The sequence below is a fragment of the Urocitellus parryii genome, chromosome 7 (assembly GCF_045843805.1).
Source record: "Urocitellus parryii isolate mUroPar1 chromosome 7, mUroPar1.hap1, whole genome shotgun sequence".
Lineage (NCBI taxonomy): Eukaryota > Metazoa > Chordata > Mammalia > Rodentia > Sciuridae > Urocitellus > Urocitellus parryii.
In genome coordinates this window covers 104814771-104829357 of record NC_135537.1, presented here as the reverse complement: position 1 = coordinate 104829357, position 14587 = coordinate 104814771, and the positions used below count along the sequence as shown (strand labels likewise).

The following is a 14587-nucleotide window of genomic DNA, read 5'->3' as shown; positions in this document are numbered from 1 at the left end:
TTGTATCTTTATTGAGACCAACTGGAGCAGTTTGAAGACAGAATATACTTAATGGTTAAAATGTTTAGTATGCAAGGGGGCTGGGGATATGGGGATATAGTTCAGTTGGTAGAGTGCTTACCTTGTATGCACAAGGCCCTGGGTTCAATCCCCAGCAACCGCCCCCACACACACAGTTTAGTATGCAGAAATCCACAATTAGTGTCTGTTTTATTGTGCTTTTCCAGTTATTTTTCTTCATTTGGACTTGACCAATATTTTTCTCCATTTGAAAACAGCATGCCAGGGACTGGATTCACACCATAAGGAGCTGACTTTATACTCAAAACTACAATTTCTTGTAAATTTTTAAAATGGATTTCAGAATTCTGTTTGCCTTCATAATATCTTGTGACCTTACGTGGGCTCTTAGTGAGGTTCACTGAAACAATGGGGATTTGTGGGTGAATGGCAGTGGCAAAGCATGAAATAAAAATTTCTAAGACTAGCTGTCTTCCAGAATATCAACTCATTCTCTTTACTAATGTATTGCCAAAACAGATAACAATATGAAAAGAAACAGTGGTGGCTCATTTATTCAACAAATACTGCATACTTCTTTCATGTCTGCTGCTGTGATCAGCCCTGGAGTGAGTGGGACATGGGTCCTTTCTTTGAGAAGCTCCTTAACCAGTCCAACATCCTAATTTGCAGCTGACCAAAACTAAAATCTACATAGGTGTTCGGGACTAAGTCAAGTTGATATAATTAACAAAATAGCCATAACACAGGTCTCCTTGATTCTGCGACATAATACAGTAAATGGGTTCATTCTATCTTCCAGGACGCACATAAACTACAAATACACAATTTGCCACAATTCTACAAAAGGGTCCCAGTGTATAGAGTTTCTACACTACAGTTTGGCAGAAATTGGTCCATTCATACTCTAATGGATGGATGAATGAATAAATAACATCCCCTCTGAGGGAAAACCAAACATATGTTTTTTTTAATAACTGTGAATAAAGGAAAGGTAAACCAGAAATTAATTAAAATGGTTATTTATAGAGATGGGTAGAAATAAGTCAGAAGGCATAGGAATAAGAGCAAGACTTTTCTGCATATATCTCTTGATATCATTTTGATTTTGACATTATATAGTTATTTTATAATATTGTAAAAAGTTAAAGACTTTTAAAAATTTGAATACAAAAACAAATGAACCTATAAACTCTCACAATAAATCTTTAGAGGGATATACGCCAAGAACAAGTAAAATTGCAAAGAAGTCATAAACTTTACTTAGAAAGGTTGTTAATAGAGGGCTGGGGTTGTGGCTCAGAGGTAGAGTGCTTGCCTAGCACGCATATGGCACTGGGTTCGATCCTCAAAATAAAATATATTGTGTCCACCTATAACTAAAAAATGTACCTTAAAATAAACAGAAAGGTTGTTGGTTTAGTAATTCTAAATCAACTGTGTATATTTCAGAAAACAAGGATTTTCATTGAAAGTGTAAAAATATGAATTGAGAAGATGAATTCAGTAGTATTGGACTGGGATAAAATTTATCAGTATGAATTCAAAACATACATAATTTCCTAGTTCTGTTCACCAAAAGGGCCTAGAAGCTAGAAACCATCATACCCCAAGAGCAATAAACACATCCTTCTCCCAGATCTGAATAATATTCCCCATGAAAGGAACCAGATGGTGGCTAGAAACAGTTGATTCCAAGTCTGGTACAGGAGGAGTACAAGGTAAACTTTGAACATCTTCTCAGCCCTGATAGCTAGGAAATGCTCAGATTGATTGGATCACATCAAAAGATGCAGGCACCAACTAAAAAGGGTTTCACTCCTACCAGCTAAATCTGGGATAATTTGAACACTGAAAGGAGAAATGGTAGCACTGAATTATAACAGTAAATTTTCTAGAAACCCATGAGTTTGAATCGATAATTTTAAAAAGAAAAGAAGCTGAGTGCAGTGGCATGCACCTGTAGACCCAGCCATTAAGGAGGCTTAAGCACGAAGATCACCTGACCCTAGAAGTTCAAGGCCAGCCTGGGCAACGTAGCAAGACTCTATCTCAAAAATAATAGAATAAAATTTAAATGGAGAGAATCATCAACAGATGCTGAAAGCACTGGGTGAAAATTCATGGGAAAATGGGATATACACATGGTCTCAAATTATCACCACTTATTTGCATTAATCATAAAGGGGGAAAGGTAGCTTTAGAAGAAATCTGACATATCATCTTAACCAGGAGATCAAATTTATTATCAAAACTAAGGGAATGGAATGCTCTTTACAGAGGGCATGAATTCAGGGCCTTGTGTATGCGAAGCAAGCCCAGGGTCATATCTAATACTGCAAAAAAAAAAAAAAAAAAAAAGCTGCAAAAGACCTTACTCAGCAAACTGGACACATATTACTATAGACAACGATAAATGATAATGGTACTGTGGTTAAGCAGATGAGAGCCTTTATTCTTAGAAAGGGACTTCTGAAGTTCAAAAATTTCACCAACAATTAGTCTGTGTCAGTGGTTGGAAAGGGGGAGAGGAAACAAATGTTGCGAAACATTAATGTGCAAATGAGAGTCCACTCCCTCTGTAAGAGCATGATAGCAGAGACTAAGGCTTTGTGGCCAAATAGGATTCTGTAACATGATTATGGGGGCTGGGGATATAGTTCAGTTAGTAGAGTTTTTACCTCCCATGCACAAGGCCCTGGGTTCAATTAATAGCACAGTGTTTAAAGAGAAATCAGCCAAATTGTGCCAACATCAGAAATGCCCCACAAAACCTACATTAAAAATGCTTTACTTTTGCTTCACTCTAATTCTTTTAGCAACGTTTTATTATCTGATTGCTTCCCTTAACTTGAACAAATGGTGCCAGCCACATGGCAAAAATCCTCTTCTATTTGCTTAATTGCCCAGTACAGTAAAGGCCATAGTGAAATGTGCATATTCCAAAACCAGACTGCCTGGGTCTAAATAAAGGATCTGCCATGTGATCTCACTGAATTTCTGTGCCCTCACCTCAAACTGTTGTTAGTTATAGTATCTAATTTATATATGGTTACTAGATGGATTAAATGAATAAACATATTAGTAAAATCACTCATAATAGTGTAAGCTGAAAAATAAAGTTAGGTATTAAAAAAAATCATTTTGAATAAAAAGTTCTTTTGACTCTTTATTTTTTCAATATTTTTTAGTTGCAGTGGACACAATACCTTTGTTTTATTTATTATTTATTTATTTATATGTGGTGCTAAGGGTTAAACCCAGGGCCCCACACTCACTAAGCAAGCGCTCTACCACTGAGCAACATTCCAAGCCCAGCAGACTCTATCTTTAAAAACAGTATTGCTACTGTTCAGCATGCTAGGCAAGTGCTCTGCCACTGAGCCCCAGCCCCAGCCTCCTTTTTATTTTTTGAGATAGTGTTTCACTAAGTTGCTTAGGCTGGCCTCAACCTTGTGATTTTTTTTAAATATTTATTTTTTAGTTGTAGGTGGACACAATATCTTTATTTTATTTTTATGTGGTGCTGAGGATCAAACCCAGTGCTCCACGCATGCCAGGAGAGTGCTCTACCTTTGAGCCACACCCCAGCCCCCAAAATGATTTTTAAAAATAGTTTTCTTAGCCAGGTGTAGTGGTGCATGCCTATAATCCCAGCAATTTGGGAGGTTGAGGCAGGAGGATCACAAGGTATTATTATTTTCTAGCATTAATCACTTTCTAGCCTTGGCAGTTAAGATACTCAGAAAGAGTGCTGGAGGTAAAGCTAAACAATGATATATAGATGGTAATCACTTTACTTTTTGCATACAGGGCAAAAATAATGAGCAGAGGAAAACCACCAAAAGTGTATTACATTCAATCTTACAAGCAGGACATTGCAGAAGTAAGGTCCAAGTCTCCATTCCCTTGCAAATTAAAACAATACTGTCCAAGGAGAAGGTACTTAACTAGGCTGCTAAAGACTTTAAAGTTAAAGCACCGCTCAGTTCCCCCAGCAAAGCCAAGGGACCTAGCAGAGACACAGCACACCAAATAAGGTAAGTACAGATATAGCTACTTTAATTTTGGAATTTTAAACTCATCTGTAAAGTGCCTTACAGGAACTTTTAAGGAATGAGTACTCTCCATAATCTATAAATCTACCTCATAATTACTATTAAATTAAATTACTATTTAGAAATACACGAATATTTCTAAATCCATGTGATTTCTTCTTTGGTGGCTCAAATATGTGTGAAATCACTTTGTAAACCCTAAAACAACTTTATAAAAGTCAAAGGGTGTTTTGTAGTTTTGCTTTGTTACTAATGACTTGTATTCAGTCCTCAACTGAAGCTATTCTGGGAAAGTATTATTTCAAGCAGGTTACAGTTTAGGTATACGGTATGCCCCAAAAGCTCATGTGTGAGACAATGCAAGAATGTTCAGAGGTGAAATGATTAGGTTATAAAAGCCTTAACCTGATCGGTGGATCGATTGACTGGGCATTAACTATAGGCAGATAAGGTGTGGCTATAGGAGGTAGGCCACTGGGGTGTGCCTTTGGGGTTTATATTTTGTCCTTGGTGAGCAGAAATCAATCAATCAATATCTCTCTCTCTCTCTCTCTCTCTCTCTCTCTCTCTCTCTCTCTCCCTCCTTCCCCCCATTGCCATATTCTGAGCTGCTTTTTCTCTGCCATGCCTTTATGCCACGATGTTCTGCCTCTCTCCATAGCCCCAGAGCTATGGAATTGGCCAACTATGAATTCAATCTCTGAAACAGTGAGCCAAAGCAAACTTTTCCTCCTCTATGTTCTTCCTGTCAGGTCTTTTGGTCACTGGGACAAAAAGATGACTAATACAGTAACAGAGGTGACACACACTACCAGCAGGCTATAAATTAGATAAAGTACAGGAAGAAAAATGGTTACTTACTTCATATTTATACTTCTCACCGGCTTTAGCCTTTTTCAGTCTTTCTAGAGCTTCTTGGAGACCTTTCTTTGACTTTTTTTCTCGACGAGCCCGAGAAGTTACAAAACTTCCTGAATCTGACACAGGTGATAAAAACAGAAAGGTATAGGAGATGTTACAAAATCACAGCCAGGCATGGTGGTGCATGCCTGTAATCCCAGTGACTAGAGAGGCTGAGACAGAAGAATTGCAAGCTCAAGGCCAGCCTCAGCAACTTAGTAAGGCTCTAAGCAACTTCATGAGACTCTGTCTCAAAATAAAAAGGGCTGGGGGATGTAGCTCAGTGGTAAAGTGCCCCTGAGTTCAATCCCCAGTACCCCCCCCAAAAAATGAAGAACACTTCTAGTCAACAATAATATGCAATTTTATTATATGTAATATTAAATTAAATATTATAATGTAAAATAATTCACAAAGCTCATGGCCAAATATGCAGATCCTGTAGTTCTTCAAAAATCTTCTCTAAGATCCTGTTACAACTGAAGCCAATGTTAATTTTTTCCACAAAAAAAAAGGAAAATCTCAAAGCCAACTGATACCCTACAGAAATATTAGCTGTCCACAGCCTTTCCATTGGAAATGACAGGCCACAAATAATCCAGTAGGTCATAAAAGAACAATTCATTTTGCTTCCTATTAATCAACATTTGAAAGTCTTTAAGAAGGATCTGTTCTTTGCAAAATACTAGGTGCTATGATGGACTAAAAGATCAAAAAATATGGTCTTTGTGTTTACCCTACCTACAATCTAATGTAGGAGATAAGTAGCAATTGGATCTTAAAGAATATGTAGAACACATGCCCTAATAGAAGTTCAGATAAAGTACCTGGAATTTCAAAGAGAAATACATTAGAGACTGGGGGTATTTAACAAGGATGGTACCATAATTCTAATACAAGATGATACTATATAAAGATGCAAAAGTAAAAACATTAAAAGTGGAATTATTCTTGGGCTGGGGCTGTAGCTCAGTGGTAGAGCACTTGCCTAGCACGTGTGAAGCACTGGGTTTGATCCTCAGCACCACATAAAAAATAAATAAAGTGTCCATCTAAAACTAAAAGAAAAAAAAAGTGGAATTATTTTTTTTTTAAAAAGTTCATAGTGGTGAGCTGAGGTCATGGCTCAGTGGTAAAGCACTTGCCTAGCATGTGTGAGGTACAGGGTTGATTCTCAGCTCCACATATAAATAAAGAGCCATTGACAACTAAAAAAAATATTTTTAAAAAAAGTTCATAGTGGTATTGAAAGATCATGACAGAATTAGAGGACAACAAAACAACAACAAAAACAAAGATGGTTCTAAGGAACCATCTTATTAATTCTATCACTGACTTCAAGACCTCAGTGGACCATGATATTATAGGTTAATAATAACACATTACCAAGGTTAAAATATATTTTGTCAAAACTGATTGAAATACCAGAGGGCCTCAGCATTCACTCATTCAACTTTTTAATTCTTCATGCTTTTGGTCATTACAAACTGACCACCCCACACACATACTGAAATGAATTCATCCACAGATACCAGCTGATGAATAATCAAATCAAGATGACAGTGCTGCCTGCCAGCCATAAGTTTAGGCTCAGCAGCCATCTACTATATTCCATGCTAATTTATTAAAATGAGTAGGCACAAAAAGGGAGATGTATTGATAAAGAGGCATTTTAAAAGCTCCAACCCCAATGGCATATTCATAACAACACTAAGTTGTTTGACTGTTTGAAGTATAAGAAACAATCTAAAGAACATGTACCAAATACTGGCAATAAACTGTTGAAAATTATATCTTAAAGGTCAAGTATAATTAGAGAATCTCATTTTTTTTAGCTTCCTGTAAATGGAATCTCTATAACATCTTAGCCTATTGTTTGACTTTCACATTTGACTTTTAAATCCATTTTTGGAAAGGCATTAAGTAAAAATTAAGTAATGTGGGTACTTAATGATGACAGTCACAAAATCTTGGGTATAATTCAAATGATTTAAAATTTTTGAGTAGGCTTACATGAAAAGGTTTCAGAGATTATTAAACACAATCAATAAGAGTGAAAAGCTAGCCGCAGTACATTCCCTTTAAGACTCCCTTGACATCTGACAAAATCTAAAGGTTTTCAAATGGACTTACTCCACAGGAAACACTGCTCCACTACACAGGGTGTGTGGTACAATTACAAATAAGACAGAGCTGCCTGTATCCTCAAGAGGTTCACAGTCAAGTAAAGCAAAAGACCCTGAGACTACCATCATAATACAAATATAGTGCCATAGAAGAGGTAAGAACATCAGACAAGGAAATGTAGAGAAGAGAACCATTAATTTTGCGTGAGAAATCAGGTCAGTTTTCATAGGGAAGGTCTCCAATACAAGCCTAGAAAGAATTTCACCAGCACAGAACAGGGTAAAAAGTGGAACAAACAGAGGAAGAGGTGTGAGACAAACTACAAAGGTATTCAAATCCAAGGTGTACTCAGGAATCAAGAGAAAATCAGTGCAGAAGGTAAGTTTGACATGAGTGTAAAGTGAGCAGTACAACTGAGAAATTAAGATGTAGCACATCCCAGCTCTGCCATTTAGTAGGTAATATGAGACTACAAGTTAACCAGTTCAGCAGTGGACAGCTGTTTTATTTGAAGCTGCCCAGCATCTGAAACAATCTGTGGAACCCCCCCCATGCCACACACACACACACACACTTTAAGTCCCATGGGTTCACAGAGCCTATGCCTATACAAGCTGAAAGTTCCCTTTCCCAAACACTCTTGCAGCTGGAGCTAGGGCATTAAAATAGGCTCTAATGATTAGAAAAACCTGCCCAGTGGCTAATGTCCCAATAAGAGATATATGGACTTAAGGAAGATTCTAGAAGTAGCAAGAGCTGCAGGAAGATTGAGAATGTGAAGCAACAGTGCCAGCAATGTCCCAAGGTACAAGATCTAGCATCAAGTATTTAGTCATGGTTGGCAATGACCTCCTCAGTGGCCCAGTTTTGTGGTACAATTTTAATCACTGTTTCTGGCTAAGCAACCTGCAGACCAGATTTCCAGTCCTTCAGGATTTGTGCAAATGCTATGGAATTCTAATAAATTCCTTTCCAGTTTAAATTAGCTAGAGTCAGTTCCTTCAGCTTACACCAAAGCACTCTAATGCAGAACCTGAGGGTCCTGTGAAATGGAAATAAACCACATCTGTCTACTTCATAAAGCTGCAAGGATTACATGAGGATGGCTATCTTCATTTGTACTTAGCAACATAAACTAATTTAATGTTTATATTTGTTTCTCTTTGTGTAGATGCAGGGCAGTCAAATACACATACATATACTCCCACATACATAGTCTAGTTTCAGAGAGCAAAAATAAAGCAAAGCAGTTTCCTCAGGGAAGATTCAACACAGCACTGCATATAACTGGAAATTCATCAACTCATGAGGACAGAAACCATGCCTAGTCTACCCATCATCAGAGCCTGGCAGAATACCTATGCCTGGTATGTACGTAACAAATATTTACAAATGAACCATTATACCCACTTTTTTGATCACTAAACTCCCCTTGATCTCTTTTCATCCATAAAAATAGTTATAGATATTTCAACTTTTCACTGCTATTGTCAAGGTGCTCCACTTGCTAACATTTAAAAGAAACAAAATCCAGATTTCCCTTTTTTGGAACATGTCTCTAATGCTTCATGTAAGTAACTAGTAAATAAAGGAATAAGCATGAAAAAAAATCCATTTACAAAGACTTAAATATTTGTTTTTGTTTTTTTTTTTTAAAGAGAGAGTGAGAGAGGAGAGAGAGAGAGAATTTTATTTATTTTTTAGTTCTCGGCGGACACAACATCTTTGTTGGTATGTGGTGCTGAGGATCGAACCCGGGTCGCACGCATGCCAGGCGAGCGCGTTACCGCTTGAGCCACATCCCCAGCCCCTAAATATTTGTTTTAAAATTGCTATCTGGAGTACCTCCATCCTCCCCAAAAGCAGGCCAAGACACTAGCTTGCAAAAGAAGTCTTTCAGGTAACAATCTTTCAGTCTGCTCTAAAGGAAAAATTCCAGTCACAAGTTCTCAGCAAGTACTTAATCAACATCATGACTTAAGAGGGGTCTCAAGATTGCACAGTATCCTCCAGAGAGTGATTTCTTGATGTTCATGGATGGCATACAATTTTTAGGGTGAAGAAAGGGCTTAGTGGCAAATCACTGATAGAAGGCTGCAAAGACTGTTCAGATACTCACATCCCATATCCCATTTGTAATCCAGGCTAGTCGACTCTCCAAAATAAATTGTCTTAAAAAACGAAAGGCTAAAGAACAAATTGAAATCTGTGATTTACAACTAGCTGAATGCAAAGGAAGCTGATTAGGAAGCAAGTTCTCATTAATGGTGATGTATTTGAGTGACAGGAGATGCTTGGGCTAAAAAAGTGAAGCATCTGATTTTATGTTAGAAGTTCACGGAAGTTAAGTCACATTTTAGTTGAACACTGTTCAAAAATCAGAAATCAGACGAATCTATTTGCATTTTTGTATTCTATTTTTGGAAGTAAAAGATTACCACTGACAAACTGAGTGATATACAATGTACCCGAAATGCTGAATTGATGTATTTTTTAGGAACTTCGCCAAAATGATTAGATTTGAACGCTAAAAAATAGCAGCACTTGAAGAACTTTCCATAGAAAAATTTGAAAGAAAAAGTGTTAATGCATAAAATAGAAATCCATTACTAAAAAGACAAAACGCATTTGTATATGGTGTCAGCACTTGCAGCTTTCTCTCCTGCCTAGTTAGAAAGTGTAACAATTTTCCAGGAGTTTCTAGCAAGGGAGAGGAAATATCTTCTGTCGTAGTCCTCAAGCGGGTGGGAGAAGTGAAATACCCTCGATCTGGCCAGTGCCCCACCGACCCCAGTCTCGCTGAAGTTGTTCCCACACGTGGGTATGACTTACCAAAGGAATTTTTAAAAGGGGTCACTTTCTGACAGAGATGTGACAGTCTCCCAAACAGAAAACCCTGCAACGGGTAGCTCGGATTTGCAAGCCGCCCTACTAGAATGCTGGTTCTGACACCCGAAAGGCCCCCACCCTGAACCACAAGGTCTGAGCCAAAGCAGACCCGAACAGCGAACCCGGCGCACGCCTCCTTCGGAAGAAATAAAGCAAAGACCCCACCACCACCACCACCACCACACGCAATCATGCTGCTGTCCCCACACTCCCAACCAGTGCTCTGAGTGCGGAGTCGTCCCTCACCGCTTGCCCCCAGTTCGCAGTCGTCGCCGTGCACAGGCGCTATAGTCCCGCAGTCTCCCGATTCCGCGCCAACCAGCCTGAAACTGGCGCGGGGGCAGAGATAGGCGCCAGCCTGAAAGCCAAACAGAGGCTTGGGAGGCTGCGGACTTCCGCCTGGAAGGCCACTGACGTGCAGCACCGCGCCGCGCCCCGCCCCGGGCCTTCCCCCGGGCGCGCATTTGGCGCCCTGTGATGACCCCTCAGGGAAAAACTGGAGCTGAGAAGAGACCGGAAGAGAGCTGGAGAAAGAAGCGGTCGGGCTCTGTAAAGGAGCTTGGCGGAGGATCTGCGCAGGCGCACGCAAGCTACTGGGAAAAGATTTGGGCGCGTGGGAGTAGGGGCTCTCTGGTTCTGAGAAATGATTTTCTAAGCAAAGAGGCGCGGGCGGGCAGGAAGGTGGGCGTGGTAGGGCTGGCCCCCTTGTCCCCCTCCCCCAAACCGGGAAAATGACTGCCTCCTGGTGCGCATTCTGAGTTTTGTCTGATCCTTTGCCTCAAGGAATGTGAACACTCTGTGTGTGTGTGTGTGTGTGTGTGTGTGTGTCCTAACTTAAAGGTATATGCACCGCTCAGAGCGGTGGCTCACGCCTGTAATCCCAGCAACTTGAGAAACTGAAGCTGGAGAATCATGAGTTCAAAGCGACCCTCAGCAACTTAGCAAGGCCCCGAACAACTTAGCGAGACTCTATCTCAAAATTAATAATAAATTAAAAAAAAAAAACATGGAAAGGGCTTTAATGTGGCTCTGTGGTTAAGCACCCTTGGGTTCAATCCCTGGTACAAAAGAAAAAAAAAAGTATATGCATTATCTTAACCAAATGACCAAAAGAAGCATCACTAATAAGTGGCAGTCTAACCTCATCACATTTGACCTGATGTGATACACTTGAGAAAAGAACAACATCGCCTACATGCTCTTCTTGCAAATACAACACACACTAGCCTGAATCTAAACATGAAGAAACAATCAGATTTTTTCAAAGTATAGGACCACTTATAGATGCACAGTGCAGGATGACTTACAAAGCATCTTGCCTGGACTCCTCCAAAATATTAATGTTTTGAAAGACAAAAGGGCATTAGATTCTTGTGTATGGTACAATGCATGCAATGTAAGCATCTCATTTTTTTCTTTTTCCAAATAGGTATATTTTATTGAATAATGCTTACTGTACATTGGTAATATTTTCTCTACACTTTTGCCCACATGCTTGTCGACCCCCTTCTTCGTGTGATGACCATTTTGTTTAAATAATGATTAGTAACATTACTTAATACCCAATAAACCTATGTTTACTCCCTGTTTCTCCTTCTGACACATATTCAGTCCATAACATAACCTACAAAATATTTTTGAATCCCATTCAAAATTCTTATGTGCCTGGTCTTGATATTTTTCTACTTTTTTTTATATTGTGCATTAGAGTTGTACATAGGAATGGGATTTTTTGTTACATATTCATACATGCATAACAATATAATTTTGCCTTTTTAACTCTCTATAGCTCTTTATATAAACAGTATCCACTGCTGGTAACATGAAGTGTGCACTGCTCCTGTGTTAAAGGTGGCAGTGTAAATTGGTACAATCTTTTGGAACATAACATTGCAATGTGAGTACAATAAGCATGGTTATATATTTTAAGCCATTATTTCCCTATGTAAATTTTTTTCAGTAATGAGGATTGAATCCAAGTCTTATGCATGCTAGGCAAGCACTCTACCACTGAGCAACATTCCCAGCCCTTTTTATTTTATTTTGAAACCAGGTCTTTCTAAATTGCCCAGGCTGGCCTCCAATTTGCAATCCTCCTGTCTCAGCCTTCTGCATAGCTGGGATTATAGGCGTGTACCACCATGCCCAACTCACATATAAAAGTTTTGTAAGAAATAATAAAGATGAAAAGAAATGCAAAGATGTTAATGTGTGCCATTTATGTTAGCAAAAATTTGGGATCTAAACGTCCACTCCAGAGCAGCAGATTAATGATGTGATATCAAAAGGAAAATAATTAGGAAAATGCAAAACCTGGAAAGTGTTTATGATATTTCATAAAGTGAAAACAGCAGAGGGCAAAATGATGTATGCTCATTTAATTGCAACAATATATTGAATAGTTATGTGAATGCAATATGCAAAATGGACTGTATCTTCTGAGATGGTAGAATTATTGTTTTAAAATATTGTTTATAATTTGTTCTCTTTAATATTATATTGGAAGGATTAAAGCATCATGTAGAGTCAGATTTGGGAGTTGACTCTTAGAATTCTACTTCTGTTTAAACTTGTGCTGATTATTGAGATCTCAGGCTCTTCTTTTATAAAATGTTTATACTTACCTAAGAAGCTATTGTGAAATTTAATTGAAATAATACATGTATAGTGCCATTATGAAGTCCACACCTAAAAAGCATTTAATAAACAGCTATTCTTATCACTTTGTCAGTGTGTTGGTATCAACATAATCAAAGGGATATGATAGTTAAACTAATTAAGTGTATCAACTGGCAGAAATTTCTTTCAGTCAACATATTTGGTTATGATCATTTTTTGGAGCATATTGGTGCTTTACCTATTATATTAAATCTCTATTCAAGAAATTTCAAGTTATTTATCCACACAGGCATTTCTCCCCATTTTTTCTAGTAATAGAATGTGGATTTTCAACTGGGCACATTGGCAGGAGGATGAAAAGACCACATTTCCCAGCCTTCTTTGCAACAAGGTTTAGCTATATGACAGATTTCTGGCCCACAAAATATAAGTGGTAGTGTTGTGAGGGGATTTGAGGGAAGGCTATTTAAAGAAATCTGGCATGTCTGAAAGGGGATTCTGTTTTGCCATTTTGCCTTTTCCATGTATTTCTTCTTGCAATGCAGATGTGATGGCTGAAGCTCAGAAGCCATTTTGGGTCATGATATAACTGTAAAAATGAAAGTCACACACTGAGATGGTGGAATAGAGTGGTAACAATGTGAGTCCATAAACATTGTGAAGCCGTTACACCATCCCTGAGCTGCCCTCCTCCAGTCTTTTCCATGATGGAGAACTAAACATTGAACATATTCAAAGAAGCTATTTGGGGGGTTTATATATAATCAAACCTAATTATATAAATTATACTTATTTTACTTTCACTTTACTTACTTTACTAATTGAAACAGTAAAGTAAGTTTCAGATGGGGGAATCTAGCCTCTTATTTGTCTAACACCAAAACTGACCCATTTTTTACATTGTGTAACTTCTCTGTTTCTGGTGAACGGGTGTCTATCTCATCTCAATGGCAGTAGCAGTTAAGACCCTATGAACAACTTTCATAGCACTCATTCATTCATCAAATGTTTATTGAGTGCCTGTTCTCTTTCTGGCACTACTCAAGACCCTAGGGATAATATGGTAAGCAAAATCAAATATTTTCTTTCTTTTTTTTAAGTATTTATTTTTTAGTTGTAGTTGGACACAATACCTTTATTTGATTTATTTTTATTGGTACTGAGGATGGAACCCAGGGCCTCCCACATGCTAGATGAGTGCTGTACTGCTGAACCATAACCTCAGCCCCCAAATCAAATATTTTCTACTCCTCAAGCAATCTTTCTTTTGTAAACTAGATTTTTTTCTTCAGAGGGAAACAAAAAGCCAGGCATGGTGGCACATATCTGTAATCCCAGTGGCTTGGGAGGCTGAGGCAGGAGGATGGCAAGCTCAAAGCCAGCCTCAGCAACTTAGCAAGACCCAGTCTCAAAATAAAAAAACAGAAAGGACTGGGGATGTGGCTCAGTGGTTAAGCACCCTGAGTTCAATCCCTACTACCAAAAAAAAAAAAAAAAAAAGCAGGGAAAGAAACAGTCAACCAGATTATACTCTGTCAGGTTTATTTCTCATTATAAATTAATAAATTAGCACTCTGGTGTCAATCAATATCTGTGTGAGTTTGTTAGTATGAGTCTGGGCCCCGAGTCTGATTTTCTTTGTATTGTCAAAACCAGCTTTGTGGCTATACAAAGATTCTTAGTTCAACTAGGATATTCTTTTTTAAAAATTTTTATTTTTTTTATTAGTTGTTCAAGACAATACAATGATCTTGACATATCATACATTTGATTCAAATAGGGTATGAATTCTCATTTTTTCCACGTGTACAGATTGCAGAATCACATTGGTTATACATCCATGTGTATACATACAGCAATCCTAGTGTCAGTTGTATTCTGCTGCCCTCCCTATCTCCCCTTCCTCCCCTCCTCTCCCATCCCTATTGTCTACCCATACTACTGTGACACTTATCTCTTTTTTTTCCCTTCCC

General features: G+C 38.3%; 1 protein-coding gene across 1 annotated transcript in view; it reads right to left on the bottom strand.

Moving 5' to 3' along the window:
- The window catches only part of LOC144256094 (tRNA (32-2'-O)-methyltransferase regulator THADA-like), a 105445-nt gene extending 95013 nt beyond the window's left edge, over positions 1-10432 (bottom strand). Inside the window, exons 1-2 of the mRNA XM_077801225.1 lie at positions 10242-10432; positions 4941-5056 (exon numbers count right to left, since the gene is read on the bottom strand). The gene's annotated coding sequence lies outside the window, so the exon portion shown is untranslated. The remainder of the gene's footprint in view (positions 1-4940; positions 5057-10241) is intronic.
- Positions 10433-14587: the final 4155 nt, after the last annotated feature.